Source organism: Stegodyphus dumicola, chromosome 10, assembly GCF_044657685.1.
Source record: "Stegodyphus dumicola isolate Sdum_Otavi_A_Nest chromosome 10, ASM4465768v1".
NCBI classification, from domain to species: Eukaryota; Metazoa; Arthropoda; class Arachnida; order Araneae; family Eresidae; genus Stegodyphus; species Stegodyphus dumicola.
In genome coordinates, this window is record NC_140777.1 from 75382704 (window position 1) to 75405139 (window position 22436).

At 32.2% G+C, this 22436-nt stretch overlaps 1 long non-coding RNA gene across 1 annotated transcript in view; it reads left to right on the forward strand.

The window, feature by feature from the left end:
- LOC118185263 (uncharacterized) overlaps window positions 1-22436 on the forward strand; it is a 181547-nt gene that overhangs the window by 103877 nt on the left and 55234 nt on the right. The window contains exon 2 of the long non-coding RNA XR_015043447.1: window positions 21328-21416. This is a non-coding gene — a long non-coding RNA (uncharacterized LOC118185263). The remainder of the gene's footprint in view (window positions 1-21327; window positions 21417-22436) is intronic.

The window sequence follows — 22436 nt, forward strand, 5'->3', positions numbered from 1 at the left end:
TTGTCATCTTCAAAACCTAATCCTAATATTAGATGACTTGGTAAAAATAACTACATATTTTAAAACTGCATTAAGCATTGACTGTTTAATATTTATTTAGAATTAAATGTTTTAAATTATTCATTTTTATTTTATTAATAATCTAACTGGCTGAACATTTAAAAATATTTATTAGCAATAAAACCATAGTCTGTAAGTTCGTTTAATTTATTATATTATTTTTTAAATGTCAACTACTCAGACTTCCATAAAAAATGAGCTGTTTTGTAAAAATTCCGGAATCAGCTTATAAATAACATTTTTTGGCCTTTATATGTTTTTAGTATGTTGGAAAAGTTGGAAATTGCACGCATAACTTTTTTTTTTCAGATAGTGGCACTCTTTCCCAAAAGGGTGGCCACCCCTGCACTAACCGTCTGGGCGGCGAAATGTGTGTGCTCTGATAGAGAATGAGACGGTATGAAAGATAGTAAAATACTTTGCTTGCATTTATTTATATTTACTTCCTTTCCAACAGCAAAATGATTATTTGAAAAAGGTAACTTAAATAATGTCAGGAAAATTGAATGATCTTATCTCTTGGTGTCTTAAAGTTGATACATAAAATTCTGGAATATATGGATAAGAATTTCAGAAAAGGGATCAGTGCTAAATAAAACATTTTGCTTTATTCGAGATGAAAATATAAATCACGGATGCAAAATAGATTATGATTTTCTTTCGAATACATTTTTAAAGACTCTTAAGAAGAAGAATGCAGTTGCTTGTGGGGATGACTAAATAACACAAAACGGCAAGCGCCTTTGTAGATCAAGCAAGGTAAATTACATAATATTCATCTCATCTTTTCCTTTGTGTGTATATGTTACGGTGAAACCCCGAAATCTGGAGAATGTCGACTTTCACCGGTGAATGTCAACATTCACATAGTCGCTTGGTGTATGTCCGAAATATTTTCCAAATACTCTTATTTCTGACTTACACCGGTCAATGTCGACATTCACCATGTATTAATGGTGAATGTTGAACATATAACAATATTATATTTTCTTCTCCGTAATTCAATCGCGAATAAACGTACTTGAGACTTGAAATAAGAACTTAAGAACATGAGAACCTAAAACACACAATACATTGAAAGAGAGAAAGGAAAATAATAGAAGTTAAAAACTGACTTAATTATACAGTACGTTCTAAATGAGAAAATAAAATAACAGTCATAAAAAACTTACTAAATTATGTGATTCAAATCTTATTTATTGCAACAACTTAAACTATTATGGCACTTTATGACCTCTCTTTTCGACTTTCACCAGAGCATATCTGTGATTGTCGACATACACCGGTTGGGGTCCGAATATACAAGAATGTAGTGCAATATTCGATCTTTCACCGACGTATTTGGTGAATGTTGATATTCTCCGGTGAAAGTCGACATTCTCCAATTTAGGTCTTTCACGGTAACATATATATATGTGTGAGTATGCATACTTAAAGATTTAATGTTAGCGTAGATACATAAGATGGCAAAACGGAGACGAAAAAACTTACAAACTTTGGCGTAGACAACAAAATACAATTTTATTTCTTGATAACTAATTCTGAGAACACATATTCTCTTTTACACATACTATGAGTGCGACAAGCAGCCCTCAGTTTTATATAACTGATCACATTTCAACACAATAGATGAAGCTGACAGTAGAATGACATGTGCAAGCAGAGCGAAAGAAGAGAGTAAAGCGCGTATGTATTTCAGTAAAGGGATATGTATAAAGATGGATTCTTTTTTAAAATTTTGAGCGATGATTGGACAAAAGCTTATTAGATTACAGGAATAATAAGACGACCTAAGCGGATTCGTTTCCCAAATGGGCCATACTAAATTCGAGGAGGGGGACGTAGACAAATGAAAATGAGGAATTAAAAGGAAGATTGATAGATTATTAAAGTTACTAGTTTTCTTTTATAGTATGTACCTCCTATATCATATGTTTGAATCGAATATTTGCACGTATGTTTTTCGTACGTTATGAAATCTGAATCAAAAATGTTAAGAAATATTCCAATTTCATTTAAAATAATTTTTTTTTCAAACACTCCAATATATATATGTATATATAATATGCACTTTCCCCTTGACAAGCTCTGTTTGAAGCGTTAATCTGTTATTTTTTGTTTGTTGTTCTGTTTTGCATATGCTTTTAAGTTTTGTATAGGTATTTGAAGTTTCTTTCAATTTTACATTTACATTCCTTTTGGATTACGACTTTCATTGAGAAGGAATCGGTTAGGGCCTTCATAGGGAAGAAATTATAATCTATCAATTAAGTTCCGTCTTCTCCTTTTAATTTTATAACAGATATTATATATATATATATATAATTTATTTACTAAAGAAATATTGATTATATTATCTCCTAAGATTAATTTTAGTAGAATTATCTAAACAGAGTGAATCCATAGTTAGTAAGTTTAATTCCGAAAATTGTTTTAAAGTAACTTGAATGTAAATGATTAAAAATGTTTAACGGGGACTTGAATTAAATCATGAATAACAAAATTTGAGAGATACGAGAAAGATTTAAAAGTAAAAAGCTGTTAACCTTCAATACAGTAAAGTTTTTGTAGAAAAACTTTTAAACTTAAAAATTAAAATAATAATAATAAAAGGTGGAGATAATATATATAGTGAGTTCATTAATTAAGAGATAAATAGCTTTAATAGCTGCTATGTAGCATATCAAATGTTGTATGATCTTAAATTCACTTAGTGCGAAGTCGAGCTTAGTAAATAAATTTTTATTAACTTACTTTGCAACTATTGCGCAAGTAGTAGAATAACTCGATTTCGCACTAAGTGAATTTAAGATCATACAACACACACACACACACACACACACACACACATATATATATATATATATATATGTCGTACGATTTTTTACATGACTCTCTGATGCAAATAACTTATATAAGCCTTCAGCCAATGATAATTTTAGAAAGCTCTAATTTACACAATCAAATGATATTAAAATGGAAACCAATTTATTCTGAACTAAGGTTTTGTTTCGAACACACAACCTTTCCCTCTGCTTTCCTGCTAACTAGATGCTGCCTTCTCTCTTCGTACCGTAACAGGGACAGGGACAGGGAAAAGTGGACGGAGCACCAGAACTTCGTCAGTGACTTTTACAGGTGTTGCTCCGCCGCACTACTCTACCCCGCTGGGCTTTTAGTTGGCCCGCATCGGATGCTAGCCTACCAAGACATTTACATAATAATTTTACATTAATATTAGACTTACGTATTGAATATACGTAATATTACAAAGACATAGTATACAATTATTGCAAAGAAATTAACCTATTAACAAAAGTTGGATTATGGCAGATTGAAATAACATAATTACTTCGAACATACATACAAACTTTCATTGTACATTGTACTTCATACAAACAATATATTTACATTAGTATATCTAGTTACATCGAATTAAAATAAACATCATTTTAAGGAGCTAATTGAAGGTTTTTTTTTTTTTTTTTTTTTTTTTTTTTGTGCACTTTATCATATTTAGTTGAATTACTAAGGCGAATTCTCTTATTAATACATTTCCTTTCATTTTTTTTAACTTGTTACACACAAATGCATCAGCACTGAAATCTTACATTATTATTTTTGTAAATTAATGTATCATAAATACAGAAAATATACATTAGAAAATCACATAATACTTACATTTACACTAATATATCTAATAGAGTCGTATATTATTTATATTATTTTTTAATTAATGATTTAATTATTACATTAATACAGTCCAAATTCTTAATGTAACTATTTTATAAAAACTATCATTTAGCCTGTTTCAGACACTTGCAATATTTCTGAAATCTTGCATTATTTTGCAAGTTGTAGAATAAGAGGTATTTATACAGATGTGATAGCATCTTGACATATGTCTTCTCTTTTATATGCAAAAAGTTTCTTCATAATCAAGGAAACCTTTTGTTGTAATTGAGGTATCGTTAGCATGCATTTAATGTACTCAGGCGTAATTTGTGACCTTCCTTTGCAGTGTAGCTCTTTTGTGAGCTGGCACTTGAAAACATAGTGTTCTGGGTCTCCCTTTTCCCCACATACGCACTTGTCTGAATCGCTCAAATTTCGTGCAAAGTAGTACGTGGGGAAAGGACCATGTCCAGATAAGAATATGTTGATGAAGAAGTTATAAGAGATTGGATCATATGTGGGTTTCTTGTAGAAGTTGAAAAGCCTTCTACCTACTTCTGCATTTTCCCATTCAGTTTGCCATTTTTTTAATGTAATTTTTTTCAACATATGTTTCACATACGATTTAGGGAATGGGACATTGATTGGAGGTAGAGATGGGTCTTGAGCTGCATTTTTAGCAAGCGCATCTCCCCTTTCATTTTGGGCTTGTCCAGCATGCGCTTTTACCCACTTTATTTTTATAGATGTTCTCTTGCGCTGTGATAATAAATCGTAGATATCTTGCACTATTGATGATTTGTTTCTTGCATCATCGACAGCTTTAATTGCCGCTTGGCTATCACTGTAGATGGTAACATTTTATGGCTGAAAGCTCAGCTTGGAAAACGCTGTTGTTGTTCCTTAGGTGTCCTTTCCATTCTGTTGTTTCTTGTTCTGAGAGGAGTGCAAAGAAGGCGCATCCTACTTCTTCGTTTAACTTTGACCCATCTGTGTACACGACTGGAAATGAAGGTACACTGAGGGTGTCTTCTTTTGTAGATATTCTGAGTTTTGCATGTACTGCAGGGTGTCTTAGGTAAGGATTTCGTGGCTGTTCAAAATCAAGGGGGCACAGGTTTTGATCTTCTACCTCTATGTTTTTCTTGAGGTGGAATAACGTGGCTAAGTCTGCATCTTCTTTTGCTTTCAGGTGGAGGGGTGGGATTCCTGTTAATACACAGAGAGCTGCCGTTGAGGTAGTTCTGTATGCTTTTGCTATTTGTAAGAGGAAGGGGCGTTGGATCGAAGCTAAGAGTCTTTTCTTTTTCACTGTCATAGGGTGAGTCCATGCTGATGCCCCGTAGAGGATTATTTTTTCGATCACGGTATTATAGAGAATGTTTTGCATCCTCGACTTGAGGCCCCACGTTATGCCTTGCATCCTCGCGAGGGCTCTAGAAATAGTTTGGGTCTTCTTCCGAATTTCCATGAGGTGTGGGATCCAAGAAAACTTTTGATCAATTTTCAATCCAAGAAATTTGATTTCTTTTGAGATCTTGATTCTTCTATTATTGATTTTAATGCAAGGTAGCCTTTGTAGCGATTTGCCCGGTTTTGGAAATAAAATAATATGTGATTTAGACTCTGAAATTATTAGTTTTTGATTGACGCAGAGGGAATGGAATATGGAGAGAGTCTCGTTACTATTCTTTTCTAGAATATCAAAAATTAAAATGTTCTGGAACAGGTCCGCTTATTGCACGAAACTATTTTTGGCAACAAATGCCAATTAAAATTAAAATGGCATATATCGGTATGGCTGAAATTTCTTTACTCTGCATTTTAGAACTTGTCACCTCTCAACAATTTACAAAGTATTATATACATATATATATATATATAGATGTACATATACTCAAAAAAGCCCTGTTTCTTTCTGTTTCTGTAAAAATTCGCCATCACGAAATGCAAAAGGGGATGCATATCTGAAGCTTCAAGCTAAAGCTACTTAAAAATAGCACTTAACAATTATTAGCCCAAAGGGGCAATTTTCCCATTAGGGCTATTAATTTCGTTTTAGCATTTTGATCCGTCCACTCTACGGCATTTTATTTTTCAAATTGTTGCCAGCAAATATTAGAGCCCGGCATTATATTTAAATAAATTAAATAATGAAGAATCTGCGTGAATGTATGTATGTTTCTCGCATTGTGAAAAACGACGGTACCTAGATAAATCAAGTTCTGAATAACATAGTCCTCCACTTGAATATAAATATCTAAAAGACGAAATTTGGAATTTAAAATACGTTTTATTATGTATTTCATATTTTGTAAACCTTTAAAGAATTTTTGATTAACAAAATCAACGATTTCTAAGCGAGTAATGGTAACACTGTACGGAAAAAAAAGCATTTTTAGCTCCAGCGCGAGAGACTTTGTATCAGAAACTCTAAAGATATGATCTTTTTAAATATTTCGTGATATTGCTGTTGAATTGAATTTTATGAAGAACGAAGAAATTGTACTTAATAAATAAATGTAACGTACAAAACGTTAAAAGAAGTTTAAAAAAAAACACAAAACGTTAAAAAAACGCCCTTTTTGAATATGAAATACATAATAAAACATATTTTAAATTCCAAATTTGGTCTTTTATATATTTATATTCGAGTGAAGGACTATGTTATATAAAATCTGATATATCAAATCTGAAATATGTAATATAAAATCTGAAAGCTTTCAGAACTTTTTTTTTATTGGGAGCTGAATTTATAACCGACGAATGATATTAAGAAGCTTTAAATATTAAACTTTCTCCTGATGTGATATCGCAAAAATTACTTATTTACCAAAAAGCATTATACAACACATAAGTATGTGATGAAAATTATGAAATACTTGGATACAAGTGCCTTTCTTTTTCTTCTGCAATCACCAAATGATAATTTCTACCTCAAATGTATCATGGACTCTGTAGGTAGCGATTGCAACAAACAGCGGCAGTTAAAAATAAATTTGATTGCAACATTTTTTATTAAATGTTTGTGTTATCAATCTATAATATGCTTTCATAACAAAAATATTTGCACACATGTGCCTGACTAAAGGTTATCGTTGTGTTTATCCTTTAATTTATTCCAAAAACAGTATTATTAAAAGCAAATGTTAGCGGAAAACTAAGTAACTTAATATTATACTGGAAATAAAAAAAATATATAAAAGGATGAAAGGATTATTTTAACAGTTTCATGTGGATGAAAAAAATGTTCAAAAATAAATTCTTCGTCTTGAACAACTTTCGAAGATTTTCAAAGTTTTGAACTCCACATGATTTCTGTAATGCAAAATTTGTTCAGTTTATTACGTGAGGAGTTTTCGTCCACGATAACTCTTATACGAAACTTTAAAAAATTTCCCTTTTCCGTTTCGGAGCTTTCTATATTCATATAAAGATTTAATTCGATTTTCGGTAAAACTGGACAAGCAGAAGTAGTACTTCACTTGAAGTTCATAAAGTCCTGTATATTCTAGCGGGACTAAGAAACGTTTATTAACTTACGGTGGAAAACGGGGGAAAGCACCTAATATTTTACCTCTCACCAAGGTAATAAGCCTCTCACCAAGCATAGGTAACCAAGCCAAGCCTCTCACCAAGCCTCTCACCAAGCATAGGTAAGGGAGGTAATGTTTTCCTTCCCAAAATTCAATAGTAAGTTTTCAGTGAATAAACATGAATTAGGGTCCTCTCAGTACATTTTTACTTCTTTTACAATGTTGTTTGCATGTTTGTGTGTCTGTATGTGTTTGACAATTTTTTTCATTCACAGTAACTCTTATATGAAACGTCCAAAAATTTCTTTTTTTCTGAAGCTTTTTACATTCATATAAAGAGTTGATTAGATTTTGGGCAAAACTAGACAACTGGAAGTATTACAGGAAGCTTATTACAGTCAATAATGGTCAACCGGATGGGGTACTTTACTTGAAACCCGTAACAGTTTTTAATGAAAAACTCTATTAAATCGTAATCGAAAAATCTTTCCGTTTTAGTAAAGGGGACTCATACACCTTAAAACCCATAAGATATTCGAATATGTGACTGTTGCAAGAATTGGAATAACTTGTGAAAGCAATTACTTCCAACTTTTTACAGCTGACTACATAACATAGCTGCTTTCTGAAATAGTGATCAGAAAGTTTGTGTTGCCACAAATATTTTTATAATTTAATCCGCTTTGTGACAACATTTTTCGTCATGTTTCCAACTTGCGCGCACGGTGTAAAACATTCCGTTTCATAATTTAATTCTATATTTAATACATAGCTTTTATAACATTTGGAAACTACTGTGAACCTAAAATTCTAAAAATTTCATGTTAAATTTTTATTTTATTTTGAGTTGAGTTTATAAAATGTATTTTATTAACAAAATATGTAATCTTTTCGTCCATAAAATTTTTCAATATTAAAATATTCATCAGATTGTTGGTTCAGTTAGAAAATAGTGCCCATATAAAGAATTCCATCTAATTTCAAGCATGTACCGTTAGCCATTTTTAAAATATCATGCGCGCAAGGTGGAAACAAAACGAACAATTTTGTCACAAAGCGAATTAGATTACAAAAATATTTGTGGCAACGCAAACTTTCTGGTTACTAGTTCCCAAAGCAGCTATAGTATGTAGTGAGCTGCAAAAAGTTTGAAGTAATTGCTTTTAAAATAAATAAAATATCTCAAATCTTGCAACAGTCACGTATTTCGAAGATCATAAGTGGTTTAAGTTGTATGAGCCCCCGTAAGACTTTTATATCAACGAGAACAGCATATTAGATTTTGGCTAAAACTAATAAATGGGAAGTGATACTTTACTTCAAGCTCTGAACAGATTTTTGTGAATAAATATGTGATCATATAATCCGTTATGATATAATAAAATATATAAATATGTTATGATATAATACATTTCTCACATTTCGTTATATACATATACGATGATATACAGTCATGATGAAATAACATATCAAATTTTAACAATATATGATAAATAAACCGGAAGTTGTACTTTAATCGTGTAAGGATCTTAAGTTTTACTAACGTTTATTTTATTTTAAATCTTTACTATCACTTCTTATTTTCTACTTCCGGCCAGAATTATAAGCGTTAAGGTTTTTATGCAAAGTTTGTCTGGCGAACGCCAAGTATTTAAGTTGTGGCTTTTTGCCAAGAGAGAGAGAGAGGAAGCAGTGAGTCGACGCAGGCCGCTTACCTTAGAAGTTACGCAGTTGCTTGTTGCCTTCCAGGCCAGAGGTTTTAATCCTCTTGATAAATTTTAAACGTATTGTAGTGTTCACAGTTCTCTGTACTACATACGCTTCCTGTTAATATAAGGCCAATCTTCCACGTTTATTATCCTAAAGTTAAATTAGAGTTTAGTTTTATTTTTATACTTTTACGTTAGACCCCAAGTAGCGGGTCAGTGTATTCCGAAGTACGGAAGTTATTGTATATAGAGAAAAATAAAGGGTTTTGTATACCCTTCGTCTGTATCCTGTCTACTTACCACAATTAGTGAACATAGCTTTAGTAAGCTCTCTGTTCCGAGTCAGGTCCTTGTATGTTCCCGAAGAAGGTAAGAAGGAACATTGAACCTGATAATCGGAATTCCTAACTGGTTTTAGTGGAAAAATATAGAATCGGTATAATAAGAATTTGATCTAAAATAATGCAGCAAATACTAAGGTTATTTCTATTATAGTTAGACATGATATTTATTTATATCAAGGGAATGATTTTTGTAACAACACTTCATTGGAAGAACTTCAAAATTCTTACAGGCATGTTACTAAAAATCCTCTGATTCTCTTGTATTGTTCATGATGACGAGGCACAAAAGCAAAAACCAAACTCAAAACAAATATTACTTTATTTATCCCGGAATGCTCAATAGTCACTATTCAGCTGTAATTCCACAAACTAATAAACATGGTTTATTGATACGCGCCAACTACTACTTTACCTACTGGCCAGCGGCTGAAAGTAGCTGAACACTGTTAGTTTGGACCGGGGGTTCGTATCCGAGCGAATGGGCTAGATGAATGGGTACTCTAGTGATTTTATCTATATGTAACGTGGTTATCAAACAATTTCCATTAGAAATCCTCAACGAAGACTTAGGCAAATAGCCCTCGAGTGCTTTGCCATAAGTCAAATAAACTTACTAAACCCTAACTATCACGGGTATAGTGGCACATCAAAATGAATTTAGATTTGTTGATACTATAGAACAAATCTAATACTGTATATGAGCCAATCTAATACTGTATATGAGTAAATTTCCATTAGAATGTCCTTCACCAAGGCATCCCCCTTAGGCAAATAGCCCTCGAGTGCTTTTCCGTGGTCAAATAACCCTAACTATCAAAGGGATATACATGCATATCAAAAAGAGTTTAGATTTGTTGATACTATAGAAATAGCATAGAAGAAAATTAAACTATGGTATTTGTTTCAGAGCACTTAATTTGAATATATTATAAACCTTTAATTTTCGTTAATTAAAACCAATTAAATTGTACGTTATTCAATTGCCCATTAAAGTACAATTTTCAATAAAAGGGAAAACTAGTTTTTACACATGACTAATTATATCTGAAAAAGTAAGATCCAAAATTTCACATTACAGGCCTTTCTGTTCATTGCAACAAGAAAACAGATTTTGTTTGCAAGCAATCAACCGGAAACTTAAAGCTCAATGTCAATGTCAAAATTTCACATTACAGGCCTTTCTCTTCATTGCAACAAGAAAACAGATTTTGTTTGCAAGCAATCAACCGGAAACTTAAAACTCAATGTTATTTAAAACATGGAATCGGGGGCTGATCATGTGCCAGCCACATCAGATATTTTTATTACTTTACATAATTCTCATGTAAAAGTTAGTAGTAATGAAAGGAGAAAAATTAAGAGTTATATTTCGGTAATACGTATTTACCTACTTCAGTACGAATAAATACAATTCTTGGAAAGATATGCCTCCTGAAGATATAACTCACTCATTCTCTGCAACAGCTAATAACTTATTAAAATTAATTGCTGGAAAGTTACAGAGAGTTCTGGATGAATCTGATGATTCAAATAGCAAGAAGAATTCGCTTATTTAACGCAGGAAAGAAATAAAAATATCGAAACAAACTGTATTTTAAAATTTATGTTTATTGAAAAACATTAAATCAGAGCTTTTCACCTTTTAGACGTAATTCAATCAATGTTTGAGATTACCTTTATTAAACTTAAGGGAAATATTAAAAAGCTGGGAACTTAGCAGTTCAATAAATATTTTTGGACTTTCGTGAAAGACAGCTTTTACGTTTAATTGGGTAATATGTTGGTAATGTGTCAGTTTCAAGAGAGAGGAATTATGCTAATGACTGTAAATTAAATACTCAACAGTTCCACTTGAAGAGAGTACACCGTTTCGGACGCGATATTTTTCAAAATGAAACTCAGATTCATCTTCAGAAATGACAAATGTAAGCATATGCGCTAGATCCCTAAGCTAATAATTAATAATATATATATACAAATAAGAAAGTTTATGTGTTTGCTTGTCCTCTAATAACTCTGTCACTAGTATAGCTATCGTCACCAAACTTTCAACAATTCTTTTCTGGGTCCTGGAAAAGATAGACGTCCCCTTTTTTCCAATTAAAAGTAGCTAAAATCAGAGATAATAATTAAAAACATCGAGAAACGATAATTTTCGCTCTCATTTTTCCGAGTGGCAACAGTCTCGCAAGATGGAGATGAAAATCTGCTTTGTTTCAAAGGTTGTTGCCACTGCTCGCTTCTAAATCCTAGAGTTTGTTAAGAAAAATTTTTTTAAGTTTTACGATGAAATAAAAATAGCATTACCAAACATTAAATACATTATTCCCGATTCCAAAAATTCCTGGGAAGCCATTTCGACTATTCCCATCTTCGTAAGACTTTAATCAGCCGATATATTAATTAAAAATTCTGAAAGCGCTAATTTTCGCACTCATTTTTCCGAGTGGCAACAGTCTCGCGCGTTGGAGATATAATGCTTTATTTCGAAAAGTGTTGCTACCGCTTGATTTCAAACCGTACAGTTTGTTAAACAAAAATTTGTAAGTTTTAAAAAATCTATACATATAAAAAAGAATGTCTGTTTGTGTATTTGTTTGTTCGCGTTATTGATTTCTGATCAACTGTGATATATGTTTTGCCACATTTAATCGACTAAAATTGAATATAAGTGAAACATTGGATGGAACTTGAGCTTTAACGGCCATTTGATTAGAAAGACAAAAATCATTAAAAACTACAAGACATTGTTACTGATATAATGAGAGTGAATTAGCTTATTTTTTTACCGAAATTTTTTATGTGGGTTCCATATCGCATATGAAAAATGTATGACTATGAATCGTAATTTTTTCATCATTATTAGAGAGGGATTACAGCGGTATCGTTCTCTCTGTTACTAGGTACATTACTCTCAACCTAACTTAACTGGCATCGTGTACTTCCGCTAGTTATGAATAATTATGAAAGTTCATAGCTAATTCCAAAAGCAGTTTTAATAATTATGTCCCTCATATTAAAACGCATGCCTATAACTTACACATATAAACAATGATGAGACATGATATGTAGTGGATCTAATTCAAGGAGAATCATTTTTTTTACAATGTTCAGTTTACTTCTGGTATTTTTCGGCCAGATATTTGAATCCATGTATGTAATTGTTAGAAATTCAGAGGAGAATACAAACATTATTTGCGGAAAGAACTACCACACTTGAAAAATCATCATTATTTTTAATTTTACGTCCGTTCCTTCACGAACACTTGAACGGGCAACATAAAGTTGACCGTGTCCCAAATGCAGGCTCAGGTAAAAAGGTGCCAACACGCTTAAGCCCTGAGACTTATAGTTATGCAAGCAACCAATAAACTATCGGCGACAAACAGACACTTAAGCCGCATATATATATATATATGAGGAGAATTAACATTATCTCCTCCGAAACGGCTGGCTCCCGGGCTTAACGAAGCACACCGTCGGATTCTCAGGTCCGTGGCACGCCATTTTAACCATTCGCGTCTTCTTAGGACTTTAATTAGCCGAGATATTAATTAAAAACTAATTTTCCGCTATGTTTTCCCTACATTTTCCACTTTCTTTGGTTTTCCCTATTACAGGGATTTGGCTACGTGCCAAATTCTTTTTTCTCGAATATCTACGGAACGGCGGCGAGTTGAAATTCGAGACGCCTATCCTCGGATTCCAAAAAATTTTCCGAATCCATCGATACCGTTCTCATTTTCGTACGACTTTAATCGGCCGAGATAGTAATTAAAAACTGCGGAAACGTTAATTTCCGTGCTCATTTTTCCGAGTGGCAACAATAAACTATCGGCTACACACACTTTAGCCGCTTATATATATATAAAGATTTACTTGCTTACTTACCGTTTTAAATTCAGCTGAGTTTGTACAATGCTCCGTAAAAATTTATTTCATGGTTTCGTATATTTGATAATAGGGAGTTAAATGATAGAAAAATATCAACAGCTAAATCCATAACGCTATAAAGTGTGCACATTGTAGATATCTAAAATTGATTCCCTTCTACTTAGCAACTAAACTGGAATGCTTTCATTGCAAGTAAGCCTATTAAAATTCAAAATAAAAGTATATGCATAACAGAATTTGTATAGTTTTTCACATTCCTCAATGTTATTTTTAGCCAAAGGAGAAGGGCTATTAGTCTCGAAACGGCCTTTAGCGTCAGTTCACCATAAACGGCTCGTCACTTTTTAAATTGTTACGACTGAATTGCATTATCGTCCTACATTATATTTAAAGAAATTAAATAATAAAGAATCCGCATGAATGTTAGCTTGTTTTTCGCACTGTGAACAAACAACGATCACCATAGCCATCAAATTTTGAATAACGTAGTCCTCCACCCGAATATGGACACCTGGACGCCCGAATTTGGAATTTTTTTATTGTGTATTTAATAATTTGTAAAATTTTAACGAATTTTTGATTAACGAACTCAGCAATTTTAAAGGGAGCAATAGCAACACGGTACAGGAAAGAAAAAGCATTTTTATCTCCATCGCACGAGACTGTCTATCGGAAATTTAAATATTTTTAACCCAAAAGAATAGTAGTCCAAATGCTCTCGAAACGTGCATTTTTATGTAAGTATGCAAAACGCTCCTTTGAGCGTTTATTATTATTATTATTTTTAAATTTTAAATCTACTTTTCCCAAGTAGATTAAGATCAACGTTGTAATCAAGTAGATCTAATAAGACGTAATCTCTACATTTATGTTAGGTGTTTAAAATTAACTAACATTACTTTTTTACCTTTTAAGTATCTGTAAAGTGTTTATACAAACATTAGCACACGATACGTATACATAAAACCTTTTCCATACCCAAAGTGCATAATAAGTAGCGTTAAAAGAATAATTTTAAAAGTGCCTTCATGGTTTTAAATTTATAAAAATGTCAGTTGCATATATTACATAATACATTGTATTAAAAATAATGTTTGTAAAGAGCATAGCAGGTTCTTCTTCTACAAATTCCTAATATAATATGAGGCCTTTACTTTGAAAAATCGGACCTGAAATGTTAGTTCTTTTTACTTCCTTGTACGAAGTAAAAAGGAAATATTGTAATCGAGAAAAACTTAGGTTCAGGCGCGGTGCGTACGTTTATCTTGGGTTCCCGCGAAACTATCGCTATCACAGTGTAACAAACTTGACGATTTTTGAATACGGCGTGAGTTCATCAAAACTGGGAGTTGGAGAAGTCTAGTATCCAACATTTGTAACTGTAGATGCGTGAGGTAAGTGAAACACAACAGTTCCGTAACACAAAAATTCCGTGATGGAAAAATGAACCAAAAGAGTCTTTTCGTTGTTCCTAACTGCCGATAAACCAAGTCCGGCGACGAAAAGTGGAGAGTCTCGTAGATGCTCAGTAAGTACAATGATATACATAATATAAAAGAAATGCCAGCACTACCGAAAATGCTAATACACAATCAATCTGATACAAATAAAAGTCTAATACATTTAAATTTGGGGACTTTACAGAAAAAGCAACAAGTAAACACAGGATCAAGTGTGGTATAAGTAATAATACAGGTATAAGGTGAGAGTTGCAGGAAATTTACATAATACAGAAAAATAGTTAAGTAATATGCCTTAGGACAGGCATTAGCCTTTTCTATTTTCGTTTGCACAATAATCATAATTTAGTACAGGAATGGTAGTATTATTGACGTCCAGAATTTTCCGGAAGAATTTCTCTGCCAGTTTGGTCATGTAAACATTGATTTCAGGAATATTGAGTTCACGGTGAATCGCCGTGTTTCTAATGAACCAGTGGCAATTCACCGCTTCCCTCAAAACAACATTTTGTGAAGTTTGTAACTTTTGCATAGAAGTATGACATATATCTCCCCAAACAGGGCATGCGTAGGTAAGAATTGGACGCAAAATGGTTTGGTAAATGAGTAACTTTTTGGCTATTGAGAGAACGCTGTTCCGAGCAATTAGGGAAGCCAGTGTAAATTTACGTGCTCAGAACTTATTAAGAATACTGGAAATGTGTGGGTACCATGAGAGTTTGTGGTCTAAAGTGACACCAAGGTAAGGGGTCTGTTTCACCCAGGGATTAGGAGTGTTGTACATTCTTGACGTGCAGGTTAGCATCGAATTTCCGTCTTGTGGTAAAGAGGATAGCGTCAGACTGTGAAACATTGATATGGATTTTTCAAGTCCTCCAGTGCATGGATATGATTTTGTAATGCTTGTATAACTGAGCCATGAGATACGCTTTGTGTCAGAGTTGTATCGTCTGCATACATTGCAAGGGTGGTATGTGGTGTGTGTGGGATGTCGTTCGTATAAATATTGAATAAAATAAGGCACAGAAGACTGCCCTGTGGGACTCCGGCTCTAATGGGCCTGGGGGTGGAGATAGTGTGATTGACACTAACGACAAAGTGTCTATCTGTTAGATAGGAGCTAATGATGGTTGTGATGTGTTCTTCGAAACTCAGAGTGATTAATTTGTATGTAAGGCCTTCCAGCTACACTCTATCGAAGGCCTTGGCGACATCTAAAAATATGACACCAGTGAATATTTTGTCCTGTAGCCCAGAAGAGATCATCTCAGCCACTCTGTATAATTGATGTACTGTCGAGTGTTTTTTTCGAAAGCCATACTGCTCTGCAAACATAATATTATTTCTCTCGACATAATCCATGACTTTCTGCAGAATTGCATACTCAGCAAATTTGCTGAGTGCTGAAAGTAGGCTCCCAGGCCTATAGGAGACTGGGTCATCTGCTGATTTGGTGGACCTGAGAATGGGAGAAATAATTGCAGTCCTCCAGCATGCCGGATAGTATCCAAGGCGTAAAATATAATTAATTATTGTAACAAGCTTGTAAATCCGACTTGTTTAGCGAAACGATGAATTACTGTTCCCAGGTGCGAAAAATTTCAGTATTATATTTCAACGAAAATATTCATTTTGACCATTATATCGAATGCAATTTAACGATATTTTTGCGTGACATCCGTAGGTAAGGATAGAATAAAGGGCTCTCCCACCAAAAAAAATTATAAAACTGATTTATAATGAATTCTGAAGAGAAATTTTCGTGGCGTCTGTGCGTAGGTACGTATGTACGTATCTCGTATAACTCAAAAACGAGTAGACTTAGAACGTTGAAATTTTGTATATAGAATAGCTATAGCATGTATATGTGCACCTCGTATTTTGGTTGCCATCGGCCACACCAAAAGTATATATATATATATATATATATATATCCACTCTGTTACTCGGCTCAGCAATCTCAGCTTGTTTATACATATATGTTTGTAAATTGTGCACTTTTTGCTTTAAAAATGATAGAATTATGTTGTTATTATCTTTGAATTATTTTTGCAATGGTGGCAATGTTTATTTACATTTGAAACAGCGGAATAGTAGATTTGTTGCCAATCTAGAGAAAGTAAGCTTCGCAAAAACAAAGCTAACGCCTTCTTTTATTATTGGGAATTAAACCATGCTTAATCCATTCTAGAATTTATTCGAGGAAATAAGTGTTTAAGATTTACTTCATAATTTTCAATACAGATAGTTGTTATGTATTTCTGCCTTGTCACGAAGTGAAAACTGAATTAATTGAATGAGAAATACTGAATCGTCTGTGAAAAACTGTTTCTTTGTTCTTGTTCTTTACTTAATTTCTTTTATACATGGTTTTAGCTTTATTAAAAGTATTTGAATATAATATGTGGCAACGATTAGATAATTCTTAAGATGATATAAATTTCTTGCATTCTGAGTTAATTAATCTCTTTTTGCAACTTATTTTTATGCTCTTCATTGTATTTGTCCCGAAAAGAATTTGTCTCAAGAAACTATCTCAAGGGAAATCTACTTCTTCAAAGTTATGCCATTCCTTGATCCCATGGCGCTCCATGAACGTCTGTCCAAAGATACGTCATTACTGAAGATTATTGAAGTCAGCAGATGCCGTCGTACTAAGACTTTCCACTTGTTCGAATTTTCTTTTCCTCATCTTTATGCCGTTAGGAACTTAAGAAATATAGACTGGTAAAGGCCTCAACAGGCCGCATGCCTTTTACACGAATGATGATCTGTGATCTGTGAGTTAAATAATGAATGAAATTTAACGCTATTAAGTGAACCGAGGGCCAGAGTGTCGCTATGGTACAAACAAATACAGTGAATTTAAAAAAAGTGCATTTATTCTATTGTGGTTTATGCACTATCGACGAAATTAATTGAATCCAATAAATTTAAGAGAAATGCAACAAAAAATGCTTATAATTTAATATCCCGTACAAGGAAGTCATGTGGTGTACACATCAGATTTTTTACTTTTGCTGCTTAAACATACAAATGAAAAAAAAAATCTGTGTGACATGACTTCCTTGTACGGAATATTAAATTATACGCATTTTTTTCTTGCATTTCATTTAAACGTATTAGATTGAATTAAACCTACTTCGCCGACAGCGCATAAACCACAATAGAATAAAGGCATTCTTTAAAATTCACTTTGTTTACCATAGCGACACTCTGATGCTAGGTTTACTTAACAGTATTATATTTCGTTCATCTTATAACTCATAATGCATAAAATTTATATCATTTAAAGAATAGAATTATCTAATCGTTGCCACATGTTCTATTCAAATACTATACTAAAGCTAGAATGATGTATAAAAGAAATTAAGCAAACAAAACAAAAAAGAAACAGTTTTTCACAGACGATTGAGTATTTCTCATTCAATTAATTCAGTTCTCACTTCGCGAGAAGGCAAAAATACATAAAAACTCAAAATATCTGTATTAAAAATTATGAAGTAAATCTTAAACGCTTATTTCCTCGAAAAAATTCAAGAAAGGATTAAGCATGATTTAATTGGCAATAATAAATGAATGAGTTATCTTTGTTGTTGCGAAGCTAGGTTTCTCTAGATTGGAAACAAATCCACTAGTCTCCTGTTTCAAATGTAAACATCAATGGCCTCCATCAAATTAGGCTTAGCGGCAGTTAAACAATTTTAAAATTGTTGATAATTTTAAAAATATTGCATACAGATTTACTAAAGGCTTAAAACCCGGTGCTACTTTGGCAGCCGGTTGCACGGATTTTTGGCGATTTACGTTGGCGCAATTGTTGGCGCGATTTTTACAATCATCAGACATCTTGAAAAACGCTGTTTTTACGCATAGTAAAGTATTCGAAACTTAAAAAAAAAAAAATAAATATCGTTAAAAGTAATGGATTAATTTTTTGTTGAAAATGTCGTTTTTTAAGATGACAGGCAAGTGTAAATAAATACATTTACTATGAGTATAAAGTACTAAAGTGAGGCTATTATTACTTTCATATAGCAAAAAAGAGAATAAAAACACCGCTATATAAACATTGTGCCAACGTTTAATTAGATTAAAATATTACTGAAATTGAATATCGAATTAAAAACCATCATACCAACATTTAAAAGAATTAGAATATTATTAAATTCAAATACTTTAAAATACGTTATATAAAATATAATTAACATTAAAACATATGTGAAAATAATTATCTCAGCAATTTTTGAAAATAGGGTATTAATTTTTTTAACAAAAATTGAAGTATACAATTATAAAATAAAAGAAAAATATGTACCTACATTTTTTTGAATAATTTAACCTCTTGTTTATTGATAAGTACCACAAAAAAATCGAAATCATAATTGAATCGGATCTTTTAACCATCTTCATCTGTTATCCAAATATCTCGCACTTCATTGAAGATGCAATTAGCGAGGTTTCCTCCAAAATTTCCTCTGACGCTATTAACAATTTATAAATAAATCTTTGATTAGGAAAGACAGGTTGGCCAAAATAAAGTCTCAAAGGGCAATTTTTTTATTCCAATACCAATAATTCTTGGTAATTACCATTAACAACATTCGTCTTCGAAACGGAGATATCCATTCCATTTGAAATCCGAGGAAATCGAAGAGATGAATAATAAAATTTTAAAATGGCGCGGTAATGCACAAATATTCAGTAACCAATCAGGGAGCTGATTACATCACGCATAGAATTAAAATTATTTAAACAATCATTCATAATAAAATCATTTTTAAAACAAATGCAAAATTAAATTGTATTTTAATATTTAACAGCCATAAATAATGTTTAAAACATTAGATTAAATTTATAGATATTAATAAAACCAATTACTTTTTAAGTAAGGTGACGTCATTGATTATATCATCCACAACATAAAATTATATAAAATATTATAAACAACAAAATTTTTATTTCAAATAAAAATGTAAAATTAAATTGATTTTTAATATTTAGAAGCCATAAATAATATTTAAAACACGTAATAAGTTATGCATAATAAAACGCATTATTTTTTTAATAAAATGACAACAAAGTATCGGTTACCATAAATAACTTATCCAGCAATGGGTTTACCATAAGTTGTATTATTCGCCAAACGGCAAATCGCCAAAAAGTCGCCAAAATCCGTGCAACCGCCTACCAAAGTAGCACCTAAAACCCTTAACCGGAAGATAAAAACAACATAATTCAATCATTTTTAAAGCAAAAAATGTACTATTTACAAACATATAAGAGTAAAGAAACTGAGATCACTGAGCCGGGTAACAGGGTGGATATATTTATAAATATATTTATATACGTTTGGCGCGGCCGATTGAAACCAAAATACGAGGTGCACATCTACATGTTGTAGTAGTCTTATATACAAAATTTCAACGTTCTGAGGCTACTCGTTTTTGAGTTATGCGAGATACGTACGTACGCACGTACGTACATACGTTCGTACAGACGCCACGAAAAATTCTCTTCAGAATTCATTTAAAACAGTTTTTAGTTTTTAGTTTTTTAGTTTTTTTGGAGGAAAAGAGTCTTATTCTGTCCTTACGTACAGATATCACGCAAAAACATCGTTAAATTGCATTCGAAAGCGGTCAAAGTGGATATTTTCGTTGAAATATGCTGCCTGAAGCTTTTAGCGATTACAATACTTCCTTTTTACTTCGTACAAGGAAGTAAAAAGGAGTTCCTCACTCACTTTCTCGTATTCGTTAATTTTATACTCATTCTTTCCTTTAAGCCAGTGTTTCTTAAACTGTGGGTAGTGAACCCAAATTAAATCTCAAAGCGAAATGCTGGAGTAGAGAATGATTAATTCAGATATCTAAGTTTGAAAACACATCAATTGTAATTCCTTCATTGCCTTTAATATCTGTACAGTGAAATTATAAAACGTAATACTGGCCAAGTTAAACTGTAAATTATATTTACGTAAAAATACCACCTAGCGTACAATAATAGGGGTGTTGCATAGAAATTTCAGCATATGAGTTATTTTAGAATCTAAATATGCTACAAAAGCACAGTTCGTTACACCTTGCATCACACAGGGGTGTTGAGAATAATGGCGACGGCGCTGGTACCGTAATCATAAAGCTTAGTCAGTTGTTTCTGTTTCATCACAAGAAGTGTGTGTGTATCGCAAGAATAATACAGTTTATATTTTAGTATATTTTACGCGGCTAAGGATGGTATTTATTTGATTAATTACTATGAGACATTTATTAGTTAAAATTCCATAATCGGGGTGAGCGCCAAGCTTGGCGAGAGTTTTTTATTTGGCGCGATTTTAATTTGATTGTGGTTTCCTGCTATATGTTTTCTTGTTGCAAACCTAGAGCTTTATTTCGGTAACCGAAAGAGCGAGAATTTAGTGTAGCCAGATTTTTTTTAAATTTAATTTTGGAATACTGTGTTTGTTTTTAAAAGTTTTACTGTTTAATATTATTGTTATATATATGTTTAATATTATATTTATATAAATATTTGCAGAGGGTTAAGCTGTTGTTGGTGGGAGAATGTTAGATTTCATATGACATGAAGTTTATAATTTATGAATGTTTTCATTCGATTTTATTTAATTATTTTTTTTTTTTTTTAGTTTTGTTTCTTGCATGTGGCAATCGAAAGATGTGGAATATTTAAAGCTTTGAACGAAAGTTGTTTAGTGTGTTGAATTCCACGACGATAGTAAGTTGAATATTTTAGTTAGTTTACGATGCTGAATACGCATACATAAACTGCTATTCTGTTTACGTTTAAAACTAACTTCGCAGTGCTCTGATCTGATAAGTGTATACATTTATTTACTCAATAATTATTTACAAGAATTGTTCATTCTACTATTTTATGATGAATTACATATATATAGGACTATGCTTTTACTTGCAAAGCTGTTGGACTTTGTTTTACTCATCTAGTATTTTGTCGTCTCATTTTACTTTTCTGTTTACATAAAATAACAGCGTTTCACTACTGCAAAACTTTAAAGTTACTATTCTGTTGACGTTTAAAAATCACATCTTAGTGCTTTCATTGCCGCCTAAAAAATTCGCCAAATTTTGAAGGCCAAAATAGTTTAGCGCTAACTTACCCCGCTTATGGAATTTTAGCCGATTTATTTTTACTCATAGACAAACGGTTGAACTTGAATTACAGAGGAAATGATGTAGATGGCAATACTATAAAGTCTTGTTAAGTCGGATCTTGTAAGAGAGGCATCTAAGATGCGAAAAAAAGCACGAGGAGACATTTTTACAGTTGGGCTTTATTTTCAAAAACTCTGATGAACAACTTCTTTATTTGATCTGCAATAACGTTTTGCCTATAGAGAGTATGAAACGATCAAAATTAAAAAGACATCTTGAATCCAAGCATCCTTCTTATGTCAATAAATTAACCCATTTAACCCCCAAAACTGCAAGGAATGTTTCTTTTCTCATGAAAATAATAACAAATATTAAATTAAGCATTTATAACATAAATTTACATTGAAAATAAAAAAAAAATGCTCTTACCTGTGGAAAAAGCGAGTGTTGCGTTCGCGCAACGTCAGCGGAATAGGACTACGGATTTTTAGTGAGGAGGATTGTATTCGTGTGATGTTTCTTTTGAGTGGAGCGCAGGATTTCTTTTTAGCTGTATAACGTTTTATAAATCTAGAAATCACTTTACTTGTAATTAATTTAATATTAAAATATACATTGTATT